The sequence below is a fragment of the Saimiri boliviensis genome, chromosome 15 (assembly GCF_048565385.1).
Source record: "Saimiri boliviensis isolate mSaiBol1 chromosome 15, mSaiBol1.pri, whole genome shotgun sequence".
Classification (NCBI taxonomy): domain Eukaryota; kingdom Metazoa; phylum Chordata; class Mammalia; order Primates; family Cebidae; genus Saimiri; species Saimiri boliviensis.
In genome coordinates this window covers 75,799,930-75,817,056 of record NC_133463.1, presented here as the reverse complement: position 1 = coordinate 75,817,056, position 17,127 = coordinate 75,799,930, and the positions used below count along the sequence as shown (strand labels likewise).

The window sequence follows — 17,127 nt, the reverse complement described above, 5'->3', positions numbered from 1 at the left end:
ATTTTCTTATGTAGAAAATTAGGCTAGAAATACCTCTATCCTTGGGATATTTGAAACAAAAGGACAAACATATGATGAGTCTGAGTGACCAATACATTGTGGCTTTTGTAATCACTATTCTGAAACATGGGCGTGGCCTAAATACTTTTCTATCCTCTCCACCTAGCAAAATGACAACCAGACTTACAGATATGCCGACAAGCTAGTGTTTAATAAGGGTGCTTGATGGTAAATGGTATTTTTTCTGACATCTGCATTTTTTTTTAACTTGATGCTTTTAAATGCATCACTGGTTACGTGTTGACTGTTCCCATTCACAAGAAGAGGCTTGGAATCTAAGCATGAAGGACCTGTCCTGATGTTGAGAAGTGTGGCTAAATTTATTTGTAAACTTAGCTTCTTACTCGTCTTATGGTTCCTTTTATTATTATTATTTTTTTTTGAGATGGAGTCTTGCTCTGTTTCCCAGGCTAGAGTGCAGTGGCACAATCTCGGCTTACTGCAAACTCTGCTTCCCAGGTTCAAGCGATTCTCCTGCCTCAGCCTCCCAAGTGGCTATAGGTGGGACTATAGGTGTGTGCCACCATGCCTGGCTAATTTTTTTTTTTTTTTGTATTTTTAGTACAGACGGGTTTTCCCCATATTGGCCAGGCTGGTCTTGAACTCTTGACCTCATGATCCACCTGCCTCAGCTTCCCAAAATGCTGGGATTACAGGTGTGCGCCACTGCACCCGCCTTATGGTTGCTTTTTCTTTTTCTTCCCTTCCTCCCTCACCCCTTTGTTCCTTTTATTCTACCTTGCCTACTCCAAAGAATAAACAATAGACTAGATCTACTCTCAAACAAGATGCATGAGGAAGAAAACCATCATTTATTAAATGGCATCTGTACCCCAGGCTTTATATCAGGCACACCCTCCACTGTTCCCAGTTAGCCCTTACTACACCCCTAGAGGTATGTATTTTCCCAGAAAAGATAAACAAGTCGCCTAAAGTCACACATCACATTACTAGCAAGCAAATGTGGGACTCAAACAAAACACTGCCCACTTCTGAAATCGATATGCCTATTTCTTCATGTTTCCCAAGAAACTGGTGAAGGTGAGGAGTGGGGCGTGTGTGTGTGCCTCTGTGTGTGTGTGTGTGTGTGTATGTGTGTGTTTGCACATGGAAAATTCCAAGTATCACAACTTCTCTATAGACACTAGACTCATTCTTTAGCTATGGCCTCGTCCTTTATCCCAAACTCTATCTTGACCCTCAGTTCTTACATTTGCAAAAGTAAAGAAACTTTAAGGTCCACCAGCTTTTACTAACCTTCCCCTTGCTCTGATAGCAGTGTAATAATTTTTGTATCCTTCCCAGTAGGGTTCCAGTCTTTTCATCTGCTAAGACCATCTGCTAATTCATCACCAAACATGGTGCCTGACAGCATCACTGGTGCCCTGCAAACGTTTACGTGATGAATGAATGAATGAATGAATGAGAAAATAAATGATACTGGCTGCCCCAGGCCAACTATATCTTGGCTTTGGCTTGTCATTCTAGATTTGTGATACTGGCTTCTAGCAAAAGCTCAAATTCCCTTTTTTTGTTCTTTTGTTTCTTTAATTTACTCCCCCTGGCCCTCCACCAAGATGGGGAGAAGGCTTTATCTGAGCATTCAGGTTTGAGGGTGCTAACTGGATAGCAGCCAATTAGAGTTAGAGCCACAAGGATTTAATTAGACTTTCTGTTGTAGATTTGGATATTGCTTTCAAACTGTAAAGGCCCAAAATCCAAGGGAAATATAATAGTTTTACAGCTCTGCCCTGCTTTAATTTGAGGCAAGCTGGCAATACCCTGTCTAGGAAAAAGGAATCTTCCATGTAGTCCTGTCTGTTTTACTGAGTTCTACTTAGGGTTTTAGCAAACAATTCAGATAATATATATTATTTTTATTTGTTCTCAATGATTTAAGGGTAAGATGTCATTATGGACAAGAGCAGGATTCAGATACTTACATGTTCTTGGCCAAATATTATATCTCTCGGCACTGGCATCCCAAGCTCAACAACACCTTTAGCAGAAACTTCTTCTATCAATAGCATTACTCAATGTTCTAACTGATTGCTTGGAATCCATGAGGTAGCCATGTGCTTCATATCTAGATCCCCATCTTATATTTGTTGACGTGGTGTGAAGACTATGTGTGAGGCTTGTGGGGACGGGGAGTAAGGTACTGATCCAATTGACTGGATAATTTGGGTCTCAAATTGAGTAATAAATAAGCGTTACATATTTTGACCACTTCCTAGGAGGAGAACTTCTTAGAATTTGCACCATGTCCACTGCACTTTTTTTGCACAGATATCTAGGTTGGAGAAACATACTACTAAAGAAATCAATTTGTTCTCTTAGTACTTATGATGTGGTTCCTGGGAATTGCTGATGGATCGAATTAATCTTGGCCAGGTACATACCTGGCAGGAATTCAAAAATTCCCCAAGCCTCCTTGAGGTTTAAGATCATCATTCTTAATAAATACACTAAGGGAGAAACCATGGTGAGTTTACACCAAATGCTGTGGATCTGGCCCAGGGTACATGAAGAAGTCCTTCACGAAGTCATGTACATGGCAGATTCTCTATAATCATTTAATTTGCTATAGGTCTATGATTTTTAGTCCCACTTCCCTAAATGATTGAACATATATGATTCCCATTTCAATCATATTAACTGGATGAGCAAAAGTAGCTCTAGGCTGATTAATGCATTCTAGTTGCCAAGAAAAAGGAAAAAAAAGTCAGCAGGATGCTTAAACTATTTCAGGGCAACTTCAAGCCACAGTCATTGAAGTTCTCGCAGACTGAGATATTTTACGTTCTGATAAGGGATAAAAATTCTTGCCTCAAATGGCTCCCATCACACTAAGATCTTGCAACAATAACACTACTGATTCAGACATTAATCTTAAGTATCCAGGGAGCCCTAAAACATTGTATTCCACTAGCAAGGACCATGGTAATTGCCACGTAAATCCCCTCCATAATGTGGCCCTTATTATGACCAGCCAGCCAAGGCTCGCCTTTAAATCATACCAATTGAATTGAGCCTTGTAGAAACCCTATCACCTACACATACCTCTGCTTCTTTTCATTAACCTGTTATCCTCTTTATAAATGGGATTCTTCACCCACTCCCTTCTTATAGATTAGCAATGCCCTGTTAAGTAAACGAACATGAAATTCAAAGGGAAACAGGAGCAATAATCATTACCAGCTGCCGTGTTAAGCATTGCGAAAACGCTCACGATTCACAGAGAAAAATCCATGCTGTTCTTTGAAGGCATTCAAGCCTTAATAGCTAGCTGGATGAATGTTTAACTTCTAGGCCAGGCACTACTCTGTCCCAACAATAAGTCCTGTACGTTGGGAAAGGTGCCGAGACATGCACTTTGGTCTTCTCTGCAATCCATCTGGAACATTCAGTGACAACATCAACTTTGAAGTTGCATTGACCTGGCCGGCCCTGCCACTCACCAGGTTGGGTAAGTTTTTCATTCTTTATTCATTCATTCAATTCATGGGTATTTCGTGTAATACACTTGCTAGAGACAACCTACATATACATTAAAAAATCAGTAAAATAATGGAAACTGAGAGAAAGAGAAATTTAACCAGAATTGGAAGGTCAAGGAGAGCCTCCTGGAGAAAACAGTATCTAAGATAAACATAGAAAATTAGGAATATCAGGCCAGATTTTTTTATCTGTGAAATGGGCCTGATGCTCTCTTGAAAAGTAGTTGTGATGTTCACTCAGATGATTTTCTTAAAATGGACAATGGCTTTGGACTTAGATTTGGCATTTGACAAATATTAAAGTTTTTGTCTGGTTATAAAATTTATGTTTGTGCCCCATAACCTAAAGTACAACAAATAAATTTTTAAAAAAAGAAAAAAATTATGTTTTTTATTTTATACAACTAGAAAAGATTATAAAATATACAGAAGGAAAAAAAGTAAAAAAAAAAAACACTCATATCTCATATCCTAAAAATCTTTACTTTCTGTTAAAACTTTAACTCACATATTTTCAAACATCATGTTTCTTTCTTACATTTTGGGGTTACCCTTTTAATATAGTTGGACCCTTATTTTTTAAAGTTAATTGTGCATCTAAAGTTTCCTCCCACTTCATAGGTAATTGTAAATATTGTTTTCAATGGCTATGTGTTACATCATATAGATTTATTACAATTTAGTTAAACATTCACATATTTCTAGTAATTAAGGCTGTTTTCAATTTGTAGCTATTATACATCCAATTTTTTGCTATTATAAATCATGCTTAAATGAATATCTTTGTGCCTATTTTTTTGATTGTTTCCTTAGGCTAGCTTCCCAAAATTGGAATGACTGGGTCATAGGCTATGAATATTTTTGAGGTTCTGCAGTCATATTGCCAAGTTGTCTTCTGAAGGGGTTATAACAATTTACATTCTGACGGGGAGTGAATGAGTGGGCCTGTCTCTCCATATGCTACCAGCTAAATTGAAGTTACTATTATGGTTATTCTTATTACCATGTGCCATTCAGTCCTCAGGGACATATCAGGTTTTAAAAATTCAACTTAGATTCTTTTTTTCTTTTTCTGAATTTAAAAGCAGGACAGTACATTATAGCTACTTGGAAAACAGAGAATAAAGCAAAACAAAAGCATGAATAATCTCAGTGATCAGAAACAACTGCTCAATATTTTGATATGTTTATGATATAGAGATGTATTCTTTTTATGTTTCATGTTATATGTTTTAAATTTTACATGTCTGCATGTCATTAACATTCTTTTTTAAATGCCACTATAAACAATTGCCTACATAACCATTGTTCTGTTAGATCAATTTCCATTTTTTCTCCCCAGCTACAGGGATGTTAGGAATTAAACATCTGTATCAAACTGTTTAGAATAGGATTTCTCAACCTTGGCATGTTTTGGGTTGGGTAACTCCTTGCAGTGAGGGCGCTGTTCTGTCTGTTGTTGGATATTTAGAAACATATCAGACTTGTAATCATTAGATGCCAAAAGCACCCTCCCACCTACCCACAAAATTGTGACAATCAAACATATTTGCAGACATTATCAAATGTCCCCTGGGAGACAAACTCACCCCCAGTAGACAACCAGTGTCCTAGACCTACCACCTTGTGCTGCTCGAGTTGTCTGTTAACTTGAACTTCAACAACCCTGGCAATGGCACACTGCAACCAGCTGACATAGCACAAGCAAACTTTGGACAGCTCCATTTAAAGAACTCCTCCTTACATGGATCTGAATCTTTTTTGAACTTCTTAGCCACTATTACTACTACTGTCACTTGTATGAACTACTTAGTCATATATTGCATTAAATATATGTACATATCTATATAGAGAGAAATATTTTGTCTTTTATACCTATCTTTTAAAGAGTAAAAGACTGCTAACACCTGCAAGTTAATGAGCCTCTTTATGTTTTCCCCCATTAACCAGATATGCCTTAAAGTCCCCTCCCAGCTTGGTTGTTATCTACTGAATATCTGTGTCTCTTTTTGTCCACTACCCTCTTTTTTTGTTTGGTATGAAGAAATGAATTATTTCTTAAAGTATGAACTAAGTAGAGCAGAACAGAACAAAGTCAGGTTTTTCTGCTTCTATCTCACTCTACAGACTATGACCCTTATGAAATGGCCTTTATTCAACATTTTTTATCTACCAAAATGGAAATTTTATGTTCCTAAAACCTAATATCTTTTAGACACCAAATTTAGTTTTCTGAAGACTGTATCACATCAAGTCATATTCATTTCATACTCTTATTTTCAACTAGACTGTAAGACTTTGTACACATCTCCCCCAATTTTGGCTTGTCTGATTAATCTAAGGAGAGTCATGGGACACATTATTAATGACCTTGTACTCCATGGAAACTAGATAGAAATTTATAGAAATATAGAGTGAATAAGTAGGAGAGAACCTGCAACTTCATTTGTTTTCACATCTTCTTTTCATAGATGGGGAAGTGAGGGGTAAAATACTTGCCCAAGTTTCACAGCTAGTTACTTCTGGTAAGACTCTATCAGAAGTCTGATTTTCAGACTGCTGATGTGTCCAAGGACATTAAGAGGAACAATGGACTGGATTAAGAAAAGAAAATGTGTACCCACCCGTGTATATTCTGTTAATACAGAGAGAGAGCTAGACAGAGCAAGGAAATTCAGATTGGATAACAGTGACATCTGCAAAGGCAGAGAATGAATGAAAACTTCAGACAATTAGCTAACACAGTTATAATGACAGTAGCCAAAGTCAATAAAATATATTTGACTGAGTGAATCTGAATGGCAAAAGGAATGGGTCAACTGCACACTGCTATATCCAAGTGTTTGGGTTTTCCCTTTCAATGCTGCCACTTTAAATGGATCTCATTAATTGACTGTGGTGGAGGGTGGGGGGTTGGAAAGACACTAGTTGTTGCTACTCCAGATCTCTAAGTAAATTAATCCCAGTCACATGAGCCTCATTTATTTTCCCTTCTCTTCTACTTCTCCTTTTATCTTTCTCAAGCCAGTCAAAACTCTATTCTATTAGAAACAGAGAATCATTTCTAAAATATTGAATAAATTGAACCCAAAAGTCACCACCAGCAGCAAATTTAGAAATTAATACTTTTAAAAATTCTTCCTGGTTATTTTTAGTTTCCCAAGCCCCTACTGAACCTGATAAATGAACAATATAAATAAACAGTGTGTATATTTCTCAAGACACTTGTGATTACCCAGGCACACTTATCTCTACTTCCCTGCAGCCTTTTCCCTGTCAACTCATAAACTTCGTATTTGTTTTGTGACTCAGCATACCTGCGACAGTAACTATATGGCTCTTTATAGATATCAACAGGATGTTTGATTTAGGTTAGCCATGAATAAATACTGATACCACTAATCCTAAAAATCACTAGTATGATAAAAATAAATATCTGACCTTGCGGTGAGTGAGTAATTAGACATGAATTACCTTTGTCTTTTTGATAACGATGCAAAGCAGAATGGCAGAGTGAGGGGACATCCTGTATTTATGTGCCTCCACCACAATGGGTAATTAAGTGCAGTTGAATAGTTTAAGGTCAAGCTGTGGTCCCTGCCCTTGATTTGCTGCTTTTGATAGTACAGCTGAAACTGAAAGGGTAAACAGCAATGCCCTCCAATGGTGAAGAGGTTTAGGAGCTTGGTTGGGTTTTAGAGTCAGTGAGAAAAACTGGGATCAAATCTCGGCTCTAACTAGCCCGGTTGGTTGTCTGGAATGAAAATGAGATGAATTGTGAACATGGAATAAACAGTAAGAGATACATACAGTAGAAATTAATATTATTGCTTTTCTATAGTGATATTTCTGATTTCATTTAAAGTAAATGGTTCCTAACTGTTTAAAGGGTTGGGCACCTTTTTAAAAATGTGACAGAGACTGTGGTGCTTTCCAGAGGAGAAAGCACAGACACCCACACACCCCACATATACACACACATACACACATCCCCCCCACCCCCAACATGAACATACCCACATATGAGATTCCAGAATCTTGTTAGAACTTGGGCAAACCTATCTACAGCAGGGCTCCATGAAACCAAGATAAAAAAAAAAACTCTTCCTGAAAGATGTGTTGGAGGTAAAAATGCCCTTTGTATTATCTAACACTGTACCTAGAGGAAAAAGCTTCAGATTCATTTTCTCTTATCAAATGTTTCGGTATTTTCAAGTCCTTTCCCAATTAAAAACTGAGGCTGAGGAAAAGCAAACAACTCGCTCAAGTTCAGGATCCGCTTCACAGCTGTCTTCTCTGTGCGGCTGCACGGGTCTTGCATTTACTTAGAAGGACTTGTGTTTGGTTCAATTTTCTGCAGTCATCAACTCACAATTCTGAACAGTGGGTGCTACATTTTCATTTTGCACTGCGTTTTACAAATCGTGGCGTCGTGGAGGGCATCCTGCCTATGGCCACGCATCTTAGGAATTTCAAAGCAGAACTTCGATCTCCCCCCACAGCATACCCTTGCCTCTTTCCCTTTTCCATTTCCCCCCATCATCCTCATTCTTACTTCATATAATATAAATTCAGTATAAATTGTATACATTTATTGCTTGAATGTCTTCTGTCAGCAGAATGCCAACTTCATGACGGCTAAGATTTGATTTCTGCTGCACCCCACACCTGGGACAGTGTCTAGCACATGATCAGCCCTCTATAAATATGTGTTGAATACATGAATGAATTCAATCCAGGCATACTTAACACTGGCTCGTTAACACTCATAACCACTGTCCTGTAGTTCCTTATCATGACATCATACTGCACAGTAAGATAATTCAGAATTCTCTGGGGGTCAACCAATAGACATGACTCTCCTAAAATAAGAATCTGTGGTTTTGATTGGAGAAAAAATAGGAGACACTTTTATTAAAGAAGAATTTTGATTTTTGCTGTCACACTAGATTATTGGAATAATAATGAAGAGGAAGAAAATCTACAACTTCTTAAATACCTACTCTCTACTAGGAGTAAAACATACCCCTAGTAAAACATACTAGGGCTACTAGGGGTATATTTTAGTACTAGGTACCTAGTACTAGTACCTATAGGGATATGTTTTAGTACTAGGTACCTACCTAGTACTGAAGATACCTAGTACTAAGACATACCCCTAGTATTTAATTAAATTGTTCTTCAACACTCTAGATAGATATGCTTTCATGTCTCTATCTTTGCAAAAGAAAACTGAGATTCCGAGGAGCTCACTCCTCACTCAAGCTTCCTCAGCCAACAAGTGGTGAATATGTGAACCAGCCATCAGCAGTGATGATGATGATTAATTATAGCTAAAACACACCAATCTTGATAACCTGCAAAACTCCTATTTTTATGAAAATAAGAGTATTTCTCATTTATAGTGATATTCCGGTTTAGAAACCAGTTTCCCCACCATCTGCTGGCTGCTTTTTTGCTGGATTTGGTTTTCTTTGGCGATATTGTGGGGAAAGGAGTCAAGAGGTAAACGAAAGCTGGTCACTCATTTCCTCACATACTCATTGACTTGGCACGGGTTCTGTGCTAGCGACTTGTAGGGGATACAGGAGTGAATCAGACACCATCTTGTCCTCAAGGATGTTTCTGCTTCCTGTTGGCAACACAGCTTTTAGTCATTCCATAAACATCCTCATAGCACCTACCCTGTGCCTGGCAGAGGCCTTAGTGATGAATGGAACACCAACCTTGTCCTCAGGGGGCTCCCAGTCCGGCAGTGGGGAGCCCCTGGCTTCCAAGCAATAGAAAGGTCAATCTGCAGAAGCTATTTATAAGTTGCATGAGAATGGTATAATATGTCTTACTCCAGCTGTATTCCCATTACCCAGCACAGGTATTGGCATATACTAGATGCCCAATAATTACTTGTTAGAAGACTGATATGCCCCAGTGGGTGGACGTTTGGAAGAGAGGTACTATCAGAGCAGTGATTTTGAGCCTTTATGGATAAAAACTATAGAAGAGGAATGAGTATTTGAGGGGAAAAGGATCATCATGAGCAAAAGACAAGACAGGCTGAAATGTGTGTTAGAACAGTGCAGTTTTAGTTGCTTATGGGTTACCCATGCAGTCAGGGGGGTCTGGGGTATGGAGGAGGAAGTAGTGTAAGGTTGGGTAGGGCAGGTTGTGAAGGTTTTGTGTGCTTGGCTAGTGAAAGACAAAAGGTAAGAGAAACTAATTATCTAGAGCCAAGAATGCAAATGAAAGAACTTAGAGGCCTGATCTAATCAATAGACTTATCTTTTTTTTTTTTTTTCCCCCGAACATTGTTGAAAATGTTTGCATTTGACTCTGTATACCACACACTTCACTACTCCCTATTGCTTATAGGACCTCTTCATATATTTTTGTGAACTGCCTGCCTTAGTGACAGCAATTGACAAAGAATGACCAAATGGAGACTCTTAAATAGACAAAGATCACTAAAACTCATTTTGAGAAAATACAACAATGTCACTAAAGGGTTTGTGCTGGGTGTGGTGGCTCACACCTGTAATCCCAGCACTTTGGGAGGCTGAAGAGGGAGGATTGCTTGAGTCCAGGAGTTCCAGACAAGCCTGGGTAACATGGTGAGACCCCATCTCTACAAAAAATATAAAAAATTAGCAGGGCTTGGTGATGTAAGCCTTTAGTCCCAGATACTTGGGAGGCTAAGGCAGGAGGACTGCTTGAGCCTGAGAGATCAAGGTTACAGTGAGCTGTGATGACACCACCGCACTCCAGCCTGGGCAACAGAGTGAGACCCTGTCTCAAAAAAAAGAGTTTGGGGTTGAAGTGAGAGAAGCAAAAGCAAAAAAAGGGTTAATTTGAAATTGACATTTGGGACCTATTGTAGGGAGAGAAACAGGAAGTCAGGGGATTTGTATTCCATCCAGATGTGAGGTGGACAGGAAGAGGGAAGGAACGCTCAGAAAGATAATAGGTTCCATTCTCTGCCCTCTGTCTGAGGCCATGGTTGGGGTTGGTGGCTGGAGTGGGGTGGGTCATCTGGCCTGCTGAGTAAAGGATGAGGAGACTTAGTGACCTGAGCATCGTGTTTGCTCAGTTCCTCACTTGCCTGAGACATCCTCATGCTTATCAAATGAGCAATGCTTTGTAAAGTCTAATATTCTGTGTTGGTCTGGTTAGGGATAAATGAGCAACTTCATCCACAGCTCTGGGAGTAGCTTTTGAGACTTCTAAGAGTACTTTCTAAGAGTATTTTTTAAAATTCAACTTCCAAAAATATGCTCTATAAAAATCACCTGAAATGAAGACAAAAATCTAAGCTATACCCATGTTTATCACAATATGCAAAATAGTAAGAAAACTGGAAAATATCTAAATGTCAATGGTCCTGCAAATATTGCTTCATTCATAAAATGAGATAATAAAAACCATTTTGAGCAAAATACTATATAAAGATTATTCAATAATCCAAGAAATTTTTTATGCTATGGGGGAAGTGAAAAGAACATATACACAGTTGCATATCTGATGTGATACACCTAGGAAAAATATTCTCAATTCTATATGCCAGGTGGTGGCAAACTATGGCCCACAGGCCAAACCCATCCTGCCACCTGTTTTTGTAAAAAACTGGAACATGGCCACACTCATTCTTTATGTATTGTTTAGGGTTGTTTTGCATTACAGCAGCAGAATTGAGCACGTGCAATAGATGCCCTAGGTCCTCAAAGTGCAAAATATCTGCCATCTAGCTCTTTAGAGAAAAAGTTTGCTGTCCTGTGCTATGTACCAAAATACTAATGGTAATTTTCGTAATTGCAGAATGATATTTTTAAAAAAGCATTGTCACATTTATCTTTTATTTTCTTAATGGGTGTGTATTATTTTTATACTGCATAAGAAAAGGCTATTTAAAAATATCTGGCTACAAACGAAAACAAAATGCCCAGTATGATTTTGTTCAGTTTCGAGTTCAGGTATGCAAAGTGGGGCCGTTGTGCTTATGTTTCTCTGAGATTTAGGAAGTCCCAAAGCTAAGCCCCAGGGGTGATGATCTGCCACACGTTTATAGTAGGTTCAAAACTGGGTGTGGAAAGAGGGAACCCTGTGTTTTCCATAGCTATAGGCTTGGCTACAATGCAGATTTTATGTCCATGCTGATTAGCTGGGGAGGCATGTGTGATAATAGAAAGAGAATTATCCTCTATTGTCAGAGACCTCAGCCTGGTCCCTGGAGCTGATCTTTGGACCAGAAGAAGATGAACATCTCTGGGCCTTAGTTGCCAGGTTTCCAAATTGACATCAGAACTCATCACCTGCTACTAGGCAGAAGCTGACTCAGATATCCTCTTGACCTTTTTTCCAGCTCCTAACTCTAGAATTCCATGATTCATCAATATCATCTAATCAGATTTCAGCAGTGAGGATCTTGCTCACTGGCCGTTCAGAATTAATGAAATGCAGGGACACAGCCAATAGGAACAAAAGGAAAGCCCCTCTCTCCTTTAGGAAACTCACACAGCACATCACGCTAGCTGGTGATCGGTGAGAACTCTATTCCCATGTGAGACAGCACCTACCATTTCCTCTCTCTCCCCCAACCCTTATTTCCTCCATGGCTTTGTTTTTTTGTGTGGTAAATGGTCTGTGATGTGCACCATTCTATGTGCTGTTAGAAGAAATTTGGTATCTGTGGGAAAGAAACACAACCCTATTTGCTATGCTTCAGTCACCAAGAAAAAGTACTAAAATAGCTAAACTGTCCGTTCACAAGAAAAAATATTCAAATGGATATTTTTCTTTTAGATCATAGTTCTGGTTTCTGTTTTCAATGGGGATTTCATAGGGGAAAATATTTCACCCTGAGAGCTGGACATTTTGAGACATAAAAGGTAAGGACGCCCACATATCTCTTCATTGTCATAATTTCCCAGTTAGGTTCAGAAAGGATCCCTTGCATGCAAAGATGATTTTTTAAAAGTGTCATGTGCAGGTTATTCCTTTCTAAGTACAGGATGTGGTGAATAAGAAAGCTGATTCTAAATAACCTTCTTAGAGAGAAGGAAAAAGAATGCTATCTGAAATAACTCCTCTATTTGACTGTTTAAATTTTCCTTTTCTTACATAAATATGTTTTGATAGGTGATTTTCTTGTCCAGAGCTCTGTATGTCTCAGAGTTTTCTCCTAAAATCCCCTGAAAACTGGGAGAAGACCATAAGAAGACCGTATTTTTAATTCTGTTTCACAAGTCACACAATATTCCAGTCAAATGAAGATGGTTGAGGAAGGTCATCCGTCTTCCCTCCCACCCTCTTACTGCCTTGAGACTTGTATGTTGTTACCTGCAGCTCCATCTGGGGCATTGCAGCTATTGTCAACTGTGACCGCTGTTTCTGAAAAAACACTGGATGGACATCAGAACTATTTGCTTAAGGACGTTCCCAAGCCGCACAGGAAAACTTGCCTTATGATTATGGTTGCACAGATCTGATTTGACTAAACGTGTTAACCAGAGAATCGCCCGATTTATTCCCATTTTCAACTCAAAACATCACATTGTCTCAAATCCAAAGCACACAACAGACCAGCCTGGCCAACATGGTGAAATCCTGCCTCTACTAACAATACAAAAATTAGTCGGTGTGGTGGCGGGCACCTGTAATCCAAGCTACTTAGGAGGCTGAGGCAGGTGAATCCCTTGAGCCTCGGAGGTGGAGGTTACAGTGAGCAGCGATCACGCCGCTGCACTCCAGGCTGGGCCACAAACAAACAAAAAACAAAGCGCACACAGAGACTGGGGTCCTCTTTGGCAGTTGAGAAGATGACTATGCAAGTCCCAACCGGCAAGTGCTAACTCTTTTCATCCTTACTTCTGCCAATGTCCCAATTGCACTGGGGGGCAGGAGGGTGCCTGACAATAACGTTGGCGTCACACTGCCAGGATGTAACAGGAACTGTTACAATTCTGAGATTCTGTATAAGCACTGTTAGAATACCTTCTGCCTAGAATGCCTTCTCCTCTCTTCTTTAACTGCATGCTCCATCAAACACAGATGGTTGAGAACTGCTACCACAGAAGTGCTCTGAGATTGTGGAGTCAGACTACTTGAAATTGAATCCTGGCTCTCCCATCAAAGACTGGACTTATTTTAGGCAAGTAATAGAACCAATTTTGCTCTCAGTTCCTTACCATAAAATGGGTCTAATGAGAGTATCTACCACACAGAATTTTGATGAAAACTAAATGAGATAAAGACCTTTAAGGCAGGTGTCCCTAATTCTGGGGACACAGACAGGTAGCTGTTTGTGCCCTGTTAGAAACTGGGCCACACAGCAGGAGATGAGCAGTGGGTGAGTGAGTGAAGCTTCATCTGTATTCACAGCTGCTCCCCATCACTCACATTACTGCCTGAGCTCTGTCTCCTGTCAGATCAGCAGTGGCATTAGATTTTCATAGGAGCATAAAGCCTATTTTGAACTGCACATGCAAGGGACCTAGGTTGTGGGCTCCTTATGAGAATCTAATGCCTGATGATCTGTCATTGTCTCCCGTCATCCCTAGATGGGAGTGTCTAGTTGCAGGAAAACAGGCTCAAGGCTCCCACTGATTCCACATTATGAGGAGTTGTATAATTATTTCATTATATATTACAATGTAATAATAATAGAAATAAAGTGCATGGTAAATGTACTGTGCTTAAATCATTCCCAAACCATCCCAGTCCATGGAAAAATTGTCTTCCACAAAACTGGTCCCTGGTGCCAAAAAGGTTTGGGACCACTGCTTTAAAGCCTTTACATAGTGCTTAGAATTGAGGGAAAAAACAACGCAGCTAATTGTTACAATCACTGTATTGGTGAGTTTCAAAAGGAAAAGAATTATGTTCCATTTATGCTTGAGCCTTGAGTTGCTAACCAAGCCTGACACAAAATGACTGTTGAAGGGATGTGAGCCCTAATTGAAATGAGGCCACTTAAGGGAATTATGGACCAGCCCCTAAGCAAGAAGAAAGCTGTATCTTAATGATTGCAAGTATTACAGGCAAGGTGTGGATGGCAGTTTGAATTCAAGCAGAATAGGACCTAGGATGAGAAAGAAGGTGTGTACGTGACTTGATTTTTTTAACTTTAGCTCATCATCTGGAAGAAGGCTGAGTATTCTGTGCACTCACATGGTAGCTAATGCCTACGCGCTATCCACCCATGATTCTTTCTGTAGGAAATCTCCCTAGAACACTTTGTGATATTGGATATTACTTTCATATTCTGCTGTGTATCGTAATTCAACCAAATTGTAATAATCTGATATTGATTTCTTTTAATATAAATATAATTATATTCATACTTAGTCTTGGCATGCTTGCTCAGTGTCTCTCTCTCCTTCCTACTCCCCTCTCTCTTTCCCAACAGGCTTGGAGAGCAGGCATCACCATGCCTATTTAACAGTTGGGGGTCCCCTGGCTACCAGGTCCTGGGGTAGGAATCTGATGTGTTTTCCCCACTGTGCTGGGCAGATCACATCAGTGCCAAGTTTATAGGAGGGGCACCCCCTGTTGGTCAATTGAGGAATTGGTGTTTGAGGTAGATCTCAAGACAGGCTGTGTGAGGAACTTAGCCTAGGAGGGGGGCAGAAATAAGCTCTCGCTCCCCAAGTCCCAACAACCTCAGTCCTTCCTGCTGACTCCAGCCTCCAGCTCTCACCCAGACTACTGCATCCTTCTCTCCACCACAGTCCCTTGGAATCTGCACAAAATATAAATTAAAGGAATTCCTCCCTACCTCTCTTTCCACATTATGACCAAATGGTTTTATACTATCATTGAACAGTTCAGCACAAAACATGCCATCTTTTAATCCATTCATATATTTAGCAAATATTTTGGAGTGTTTACCACGTGTCAAGTGCAGTTCTAATAGACATGCTGTGAGGTTATGTTTATCTGATTCTCACAGCAATTGCCTTTGTGGTATGAATTGGTATACTCATTTGACAGATGAGGAAATTGAATTCATTTAGTGAGAAAGGAAAAGCTTGAATTCAAGGTTACTTGCTTCTCCTGCACTAAGCACTGGGTCACACTAGAAGAAAAGGCATGAGGAAGACAAAAGTGAGCAGGTAGGGGAGAAGATATTAAGTATAGGTCTATCAGTTCCTCTTAAAACTATTTATAAAAGAGGCGGATGGGTAGTGGATGCGAAAGACAGATGGATTTATGCCCTTCACTCCAGTTTTCCCCCATCCCCTTCCGTTTGAAATGGCTGCTCTTTTTGGCTACCTTTCAAGCTCTAGGAAACACTCTGGAATTCCAGGCTGGGAGGGGTTTCCTTTGCAGATCTGGCTATTGTAACTTTACAAGAAACTGCTCAAAACTTCCTCTCACCAGTTACAAACCACAATTTTCTGAATGAACTTCATATTCATTAAATAGTTAACCCTTCACCTTTCTGACTCACATTTTTCATATTATTAGTCAGCTTTTAGAGTAAGGTAAAATCTAGAACAGCCTTTATGCACACCCTCCACCACCCACATACATACATAATACAAACAGACGACACATGTCCACATCCTTATGCACAAACACTAAGAAACACATGCATACACAAACATACATGCACACAGAATTAAAAACATAGCTATATACATTCACTATACATGTAAATACCCTTCCTTACACACACATATGCATGCACACATGCACACACACCTATGGAATTGGCTTTTTCTCTTTGTGGCAGGAGGGAAATGAAAAGACCCAAACCATTCAGACACTGGAATGGACACATAAGGACCCTGTCATGGAAATAGGTCTCGGTTTTTTTCTTCTTCTGAGGGAAGCAGGGTGTTTCTGGTTACTTTTGCCATTGCCATTATGCCCTGCTTACCATCCCCACACCACCAGTACTAGGGTTTACAGGTCATCCCTGGATCAAATAAGTAGTATTTTTTTTTTCTTTGACTCAAAGTAAAATTATAATTAATATTGAATAATGTAAAAATGAAGCCCTGCATTCCAGTCCCTTATGTAACACACATGGTTTATGGCAGGCACTCGGGAAATATTAGTTGCATGAATGAAAGCTGTTTATATTTCCATTAGAACAACACCCAGTCCACCCCTTTGCATTTCAATGAAGGTTCAGAGACCCAGAGGGCTATGCCATCAGCCTGGAGTCCACTCTGCTAATTGTTAGCAGAATAAAACTGAAGCCTTAATTTCCAGAATCTAGTGAAGTTGATGAGTCAAGATAACTGCAACTGGAAATCTGTTCTCCTCTGCTGCTGCATCTCCCTCTTAATAATCAAGCCAGAAACCAGGAAAGGATGTGACACAAAGCTAAGTAAGATTCCAGACAATCGCCCATCAAGACTTTGTTGCAGATAGCCTAAGCATGCCATTCAAGTCCCAGCTTGACTTTACCGTCTCCATTTTGGTGGTTAATAGAGACAACCTGAATTCAAATTTGCCCACATGGATTTCCTTTGTTTCTCTGAGGTTTGACTTATCCGCCAAAAGAGAGAAACACCAAGAGATGGGAAAGAGAAGAGAGAGGAAAGAGAGAAGAGACAGAGCCCAA

General features: G+C 39.6%; 1 long non-coding RNA gene across 1 annotated transcript in view; it reads left to right on the top strand.

Moving 5' to 3' along the window:
- Nucleotides 1-3,441: 3,441 nt before the first annotated feature.
- Nucleotides 3,442-17,127, top strand: part of LOC141581412 (uncharacterized) — a 61,768-nt gene continuing 48,082 nt past the window's right edge. The window contains exon 1 of the long non-coding RNA XR_012513996.1: nt 3,442-3,529. This is a non-coding gene — a long non-coding RNA (uncharacterized LOC141581412). The remainder of the gene's footprint in view (nt 3,530-17,127) is intronic.